The 8242-nt window shown below is 25.2% G+C and overlaps 1 protein-coding gene across 8 annotated transcripts in view; it reads right to left on the bottom strand.

The window, feature by feature from the left end:
* Positions 1-325: 325 nt before the first annotated feature.
* Positions 326-8242, bottom strand: part of LOC142332078 (FHIP family protein AGAP011705) — a 78138-nt gene continuing 70221 nt past the window's right edge. For 7 of the 8 annotated variants that reach the window (XM_075378261.1, XM_075378269.1, XM_075378264.1 and 4 more), the window contains one exon: positions 5760-6408. The gene's annotated coding sequence lies outside the window, so the exon portion shown is untranslated. Of the gene's footprint in view, positions 963-5759; positions 6409-8242 lie in introns of those variants that run through there. The other variant, XM_075378262.1, reaches the window with a different exon arrangement.

Here is an 8242-nt window from a genome sequence, read left to right as displayed (position 1 = left end):
CAATAAAAAAAATAAAAAAAGAACACGCACACACACACCTACTTTATTTTAATAATGATATCATATTCTGCATATAACATCTTTTATTTTTGTCTGATATGTATTTTATTGCTATTAGATGGTATTCAGTACAAAATTATTTTTAAACACAAAATTTAATTTTATACAATATTGCTTTAATACAAAAATTATTGCATAAAAAAAAATTAAAAATTAAAATTAAAACTGCTTTATATATAATCATACAAATATATTTTAAAATCTCAAATAATGTAAAAATATATATATTAAAAAACATAATAAGTACGTAAAATAAAATTAAAATCAAAATGATAAAGATATAGGAAAGCAGTATGAAATAATCAGAAAAAAAAATATGTAAAGATTTTATATCTTTTTTTTTTTTTGTGGATACATATGTAACTTATGACTTGACTAAATGAATAGAAAAATTTATTAAGGGAGGTTACTCAAGCCTGAAAACAGAGTTTTCTGTTCTTCCCAAAATAATACTTGGGCTCATCCAAAGCCCAGATCAAAATGGATACTCTAGATTTGGGGAGCTGAGAATAAGATTTAGAAGTGAGATCTGGGGTGACCAGATCTCACTTCTAAATGGTTTCATTTATGGTCTCCGGTACCATGGGTATCTATGCCATGAAAATAACATCAAAATGTTTAAGTTAGATGATTGAAGTTTGAAGTTCCGAGTGCCCTTATTAAACAAAAAAGTTGAAATTTGAAATTCAGAGTTAGTTCTGCTTTATCCAGGATATCTTGTTTCAATTTGACTCTAGATAATGGTCTTTGTAGACCAAATTTTGGCTTCCATGTCATGCAACAGTAGCACCCCACTGGTCAGTAACTAATAGGTAGAATGGTTCTGTCTTATGCAATGAATTGGCTAGTGCAATACTAAACAACCAAGTTCAAAGACTATAGTCGGGCTTAACTAGGTCCACCTGAAAACAAAAAACACTTACTGGTAGTTGGAGCAAGCTAATAAATAAACAGCATTAAATTTTCTTCTGCAATCCATACTGATAGATGACACGACAGTGGTTAGGTTTAATACTATCAGATGACCACCTTTGACATCACACAAATTAAAATTGAATTTAGAAATAAAAAATAATCATTTTTACACAGCCTTTATTTTATTTCTCGATTATTTTGCAAATTTTGATAGAAATTCATAAAAGAAAAGTTAATAACTAACATAATCACTTTCTTCATCTGTAATTATTAGGCTGATCAATATACAGCATCTTAATTATACAAGATAGAAAAATTACTTTCAACCGTGTAATTTACACACATTTGCATACATAAACATATGCAATAGACAAATCCCAAATAAATAATTTTAAAATAAAGTAAATTTCAAAATAGTAGTAAAGGAGAAGTAGGAAGACAACAAGAAATAAAAAATAATAATTTTAAATACTTTTTTTTTAAAGCAAGTTAAATATAATCACAATAAAGAAGATATTCTGAAAATACAACCTACAATAAGTAACCCTGTACAGATAACAACATTTATCATAAATCTATCTATGGACAGATTAAAAATATTATAATATTTAAAATGTAACAACATATAAATAGTTATTTATTTATAATTTATATTACATAATACTATAAACTATACAATAAATAGAAATCAATTATGCAACGTTATATGTAAAAAGAAACAATCCATTATTACACAATACAATTATTCATAAACTATTAATACTTATATTTTTAATAATTTATTGTACATACATTATATATTAAATCAAGGACGGACAGAAAGCTAATAAAAAAAGAGAGTTAAAACAAAACATACCTAATAACAATCAAAATAAACAAAAATTAATAAATAAATAAATAAATAAATGCAACTAAATTCAAATATATTAATTATGAATAGTATCACATGCCTGAAAACTGTATCATTCAACAAAAAAATTCTTCACTTCATATGCGATAAATAACATACAATTTTTATAACTTATATACATATGTCATTAAATATCGTCATTCCAAATAATACTCCTTAATAATAATTTATATGTAAATGATTTTGATTTACTTAACTCTGTTATGAGCACTATTCCAAAATTTATTTTGAAAATAAACCGACTTCAAAAACAAAATTACACGTGCATAGTAACCTACGATATTACATACACACATTTGTTTTTCTATTTTTTTTGGTGCTAGCAAATCAACAGCCAATAAAACATGGGACATATGTGATTCCCACAAACCTAAATTTTAAACAATTGAAAAAAAGTCATACCATTTTAAGATTAAGAGACAATTTTTTTTAATCCAAAACAATGAAGATTGTATATGAAATACCAAGCCTGATCCCAATTGGAGCCTGGAATGAGTAGAGCCAACCGATTAACAAATTTATAGAATAGAATTTTTTTACAGAAAAATCCTTCTGCATGATAATGAACAACCCCACCCTGCTAACTGCATAAAAGGAAAAAGCTTTCCTTTGTCCAATCAGCACTTTTTCTTTTTTCCAAAGGAAATATTCAAATAATGACTACACATTTCAAGTGAAACAATTTCAACCGTTTTCAAAACTTGCTTAAAATGTTTCAGAAAAACTTTTCAGAAACTTTTTCAGAAAATCTACTAAGCAATGATAGTATGTGTAATCTTTTTAGGATTTAATAACAGTGTAATATAATAAAAAATATATAACATATAATTAATTTATATATTTCTAAATTTTATTTTCTAGATATCAACAATTTTTTACTGGCTTGTAGAACTCCCATGTACAGATGACATAAAATGATAACCCATGTTTTTTTTATAATTTGCAAAAAAATACTATTTAAATTATGAATCTGATACTGAATTTTTTAGTCAATAGTAAGAGTTCATAATTGAGTATTGGAGGAAACAGACAAAAGTAATTTTAAATGACACCATTATGATTACTTTTCAAGTAACATATAATTTTAGATATAACTGAAATTTAAAAACAATATTTTTAACCCTTTCAATGCCAACATCCTAAAAATAAGATGTTTTTAATTCTTACTAAAAGTGCTGACTTCTGTTTTCAGAAAAACACTGGCACTTTATGCACTAAGTGCCAATATCCTGAAAACAGGATGCTATGAAAACAAGTTTTTTTAAAAGTCAGTTCAAATTGTAGTAATATGGAATGTTTTTAGTCATACTAGAAATAGTTTTTTTCTATGTTTTAAAAATGAATATAGCATCAATAGCCAGTTTTGGATGCAATTAAATGATTTAGGTTTTGTGATACATCTTTCCTTTGTAAGTTGGCCCACATGTAGTTTAAGTTAGTCAGGTGTATCGAGATTGAGTTATTTGTTTGTTTTCATTGTATCGTTAAAGTTATTTTTCAATACTAAAAGTTATTATTAGTAAAGTTATTTTTTAATATTCATATAAAATGAAGTGAAGCCAATGTGTAAAAAAGGAATTCACAGCAAATGCTACCCTTTGCATACATGTTAGGAAAGTTTTGTGTATTTATTTATTGTGTAAAACAGTAAATTAGCTTAAAAAATGTTCAAACAGTAAATTTTAATAATAATTATTTTGATTAATACAGTGTACATATAGACATGAAAAATCAGAATATCGAACTCATAATATTATTTTCTTGTAAACAGTGATAACAATTTATAAACTACACAATTTTAGAAAAATAATTGTAATTTAGTTATTTGGGAGGGGGAAAAGAACAAAAAATTGGCTACTTTATAGAAAATTTAAATGCAGTTTAGTGTACTGTGACTTAAAATAGGCCATCTATTCATTTAAATGAATTTTATGACAACAAAATGGAAAAGTTAGAAAAATATATTTGGTAAGTAAAGGTTTTTTCAGATTTTATTTTTCTTGTAATTACATGAGAACAATTTTTTATTTTTTCATTTCCTGTATTTTATTATCAATAAAAGAAATTATGCAATTCAGAAAAAGAAAACAAAATAGTAGTATTTTAAAAAATAGTCAGCATATTGTTGAAATATCGGTTGGACTCTATGCATACCCAGATGTATAATAGGTGGCACTTTAAGGTAGAATATAAGAAAAATAATGTGGCACTGAAAGGGTTAAATCAATAAATTTATTATAATTTTATTTTTAAAAACCTACAGATTCTAAATGCTTTTAAGGCAGTTTTTTTTGACAAATTATAACATCAAGACCTATTCTGAAGAAATCACAACAAAGCAGATTCATCTCTTTCTTTTTTACATAAATTTAAAAATATATCTTTAACTTTTTACAATAACAGATCTCAAATGAAATTCAAGCTTAAATAAAATCATTTTACACTTACAAAAAAATTTTCAGACATGTTGTAAAGTATTAAAGAAATAAAATTTAACGACTAAAACTTTAATTAAACAGAAAATTACTGAGTGTTCAGAAAGATATTTATTAATTTTATTTAACAAACAAATGAACCAGGGAAAAAATTTCTTAATTGAAAACAATAAAACCAGTTTATTCTCAGCATGATACCTTTTTTGTGTTTTTATAGTTATAAAAATTTACGATGAACTTATGGTCATAAAAATTCAGAAAGACTTATAAAAGTATAGATGTTAACTGACTGTTTTTAAATAAATATCATAACAATTAATATGAACAACCCATTAATAGTTAGTTCAAAACAGAAATTCAATTATTGAATCACCAGATATAAATATGTAAATTAAATTTTAATCCACGATAAACCTAACAATGATTTTAAAACAACTTCTCATATTTATAAACAGAAGTGAACAGCAACAAGAGCATCAAAGTAACATTCTTCTATGTTTAAGAACGATGTTAGTTGGAAACTTTCTATTAAATGACTTGATGTATCCATTAGATTATTATTAGCATAATTAAACCGAGGTATAAAATACAATAAAATATTTTTTTTTAAATCATATACTTTGCTTTAAAACTTATTATATTTTAGCGAGTAAATTCTGAGATTAATTTTTTTCGAGTAATTTTATATTATGTTTCATCGTGATTTTTTTTATTCAAAATCATTTTTGATCAACTGGCTGGATAGTAAAACTATGACCACAAAGAACTCTTTACAATATATAGTCACATCTATTACATTAAAAGAATAGTTCGATTTGTTATGAATATCACAGGAAAAATAGGCTGTGGATGAACATAAGTTATACACATGACTACTCTAGCTACTGAACTTGTTTTTTCTTTTACATCTTCAACATATGAGAAAAAAACAAATGTTTTACATTAAACAAACTCATGCCTGTTTTTTTATTTATCAATTGCTAACAAACTGTAATATAAGTAAAACACAGTGAATAAACAACATTTTTATAACAGGTTAAGAAGATCCAATACTAAATTCAGAATCACTTTCACAATCATTCTGCAAGTGAGGAAGCTTCACATGAGAAAAATGATTGCTGACAGAGATCAATACTTTACTATTTCTAAATGCAACATGTTTGATAATGATTGGCAAGATTTCATTAAGGTTAGGTAATTTCTATAACAGTAAAATTCCTGATCTACTGACTTAAATTCTCAAAAGTGGTTTGACAGTGTCTAAAATCAAACATAATAGTACTATGCTTCTAGGAAGTGTAAACTTCTATAATGCTACAGAAGTGTACACATCAAATGCTATAGAAGTGTACACTTCTAAATGTAGAAGTGTAAACTTCTATTATATATATTTTATATATATATATATATATATATATATATATATATAAACTCTTATATACACAAGCTGTAACTATAAATAAAAATTCCTAACTGCAGTTTTCCTTTAGTCATGTGACTTTTTGCTGTTTGGCATTTAATACCTAATTAGCAATAAATACCAATAAAGTCTTTAAGGTAACAGCATTTATTGGTTTCTTTAATAAGAAATTTCAATGACAATTTTTTTAAATAACATATAATGAAAGAATTAGAATTTTTAATTGATATTAGACAATTAAAATAAAAAATTATTGCTGAGAATAAACTGTTGTACATTATGAACTTTCAGACAAACCTCTAACTACTTCACACTGCAAATCACAAAATAAAAATTAATAATTTTATAACACCTGACTTACAGGTAAAATTTTAACAAACACCTAACACACAACATATTTCATTTTTATTAAAAGATTGTCCTTCGAGTAAATACCAATAATTTTACAAAATCAAGAATATGAAGTAGAAAAAAATTCACGATTGTTGTACACTTGTTTTAGCAGGCAGGAAGAAATGAAGGCAAGCAAGCATGCTGGCTGGCAGAAGTTTGTCCTTACACAGACTATGGTAAAAGATTTATTTTATGATGATATTATAGCAAGTAGCAAGCATGTTAATGATACAGCTGGTATTTTTTGTTTTAACAGTAACCTTCTAAATTTCATTCTGTAATAACGAAAATAAAAATGTTTAATTATACAGAAAATTATAAATTACAAAGTCAGTAATTAGATTTTCATTAAAATAATATCACATGGAAAAGTGGAATGTGCATAATATGCAGGTCAGACAAAGATGTAACAACTAGTAACTTTAGAAAAAATGAAAAACAGCACCATTACATAGCAGGGGGCATCATGAAATCTGAAGCTTGCAGTTAAACAGCAAATATGCTGTATATCGATTCTATAAACATGTTACTCGTATTGATGTTTACCAAGTGGGAAACTAAATCTATTCATGATTCAGTCTCAATCATTTTACAATTTACATGAAAAATAAATCTTATTTAACAAAGAAATTGGATGTTAGGTATAATTTAATAATTTATTTTATAATATTAATTACAACTATTAAAATAAAATAATCCTGAATTATTTCACTTGTAATTATTGTGTGAAAATGTTATAGGTATTTCTAAATCTAAATTATGATAATTTACGGCCCAGCAATTAACAACGGCCCATACATTGACAAAACTGATAAATGTAAAGGCAACACTTCTTTTAAATGAAACAATTCTGTAAGAAGGAGTTACTGTAATAAATGCATATTAAATTCATTCATTTATAAATAAATTTAATATAAATGAATAATTGTGATAAATGAATCATTCATTTTTCACATTGTAATAATTAAAAACAGGCCGATTACCTTGATGAAACAAGTAGTCATACGTAAATGAAATCAAGGAGGAATGCTTCAAGGGGAGGACTTCTAATTCCAATTTCCAATGACGACAAATTAAAAAATGGTGTTACCGAGTAGTTAAAAAATCACTGGAGGCAGAATATCTTGAAGAGAGAATGAAACACTATGAAAACTGTTATGTTTTTATTTTAAAACAGACCTTACTTCAAAAACCCACACTCATTTAAATCTTCTGTTGTTTTTTAATCTTATACAAAGTGAAAAGATATACATGAAAGCATTAGAACATCCAATTCCTCTTTTTAATAAATTCATCATATTCCACAATTATTAGTGACTTATTGGTATTTTTTTTTTAATGGAATCCTGCATAATTTAATTTTTTTAAATTAATCTTTATACAATAATCTTTGTAAAACGTATAATGTAATTTAATTTTAGAGTGCATTACTTTGAATTGAAATTAAAGATGCATGCTATGTATAAATATTTCTTTCAAAATTATGTCAAGTCTTAGAGTTGATACTTTCTTTTTTAAAATATCATCCAACTTTATGTATTAAAAAGTTAATAAATTCAGCCATAAAAAAATGTTGTTAAGAAAGTCAGCTTTACTGGTAAAGTATGAAAGGCAAATTTATTATGCAGAATTTTTTTGTCATGACAGAATGATGATATTCTGTTGAAATACAGCAATGAAGAATTATTTCAGAGAAGTAAAAGGTAGCAGGATATATAATTCTCTCACAAACAAGAGTGAATTTGATAGACTTTCAGATTTTTACTGTATTAACAACTCTCAACATTCAGATTTGTACTGCATTAACACTGCTCAACATTCAGATTTCTATTGAGAATATATTAAGAAACACTGAAATTTTTGTAATAAATCCTAGAAAAAAATATTAAAATTCTCAAAAATAACTGATAACAAACCTTTCTTAAATTTAAATGATATAAAAATTATTAAAATGAAGTATTTATGAAATTTTATATGCATAAAAATATAAGTAAAAATTCTGTGAACTTCTATTTTTGAAGCCTGATGATAGCTATAAAAATAAAAATATAGCTTTGAAATTATATTATACACTTCTCGAAAAGGGTTATAAATACAAAGTTACAAAGA

This window comes from Lycorma delicatula, chromosome 11, assembly GCF_047948215.1.
Source record: "Lycorma delicatula isolate Av1 chromosome 11, ASM4794821v1, whole genome shotgun sequence".
Classification (NCBI taxonomy): domain Eukaryota; kingdom Metazoa; phylum Arthropoda; class Insecta; order Hemiptera; family Fulgoridae; genus Lycorma; species Lycorma delicatula.
The sequence above is the reverse complement of the archived record's forward strand: the minus strand, read 5'-3'. Positions and strand labels throughout refer to the sequence as shown.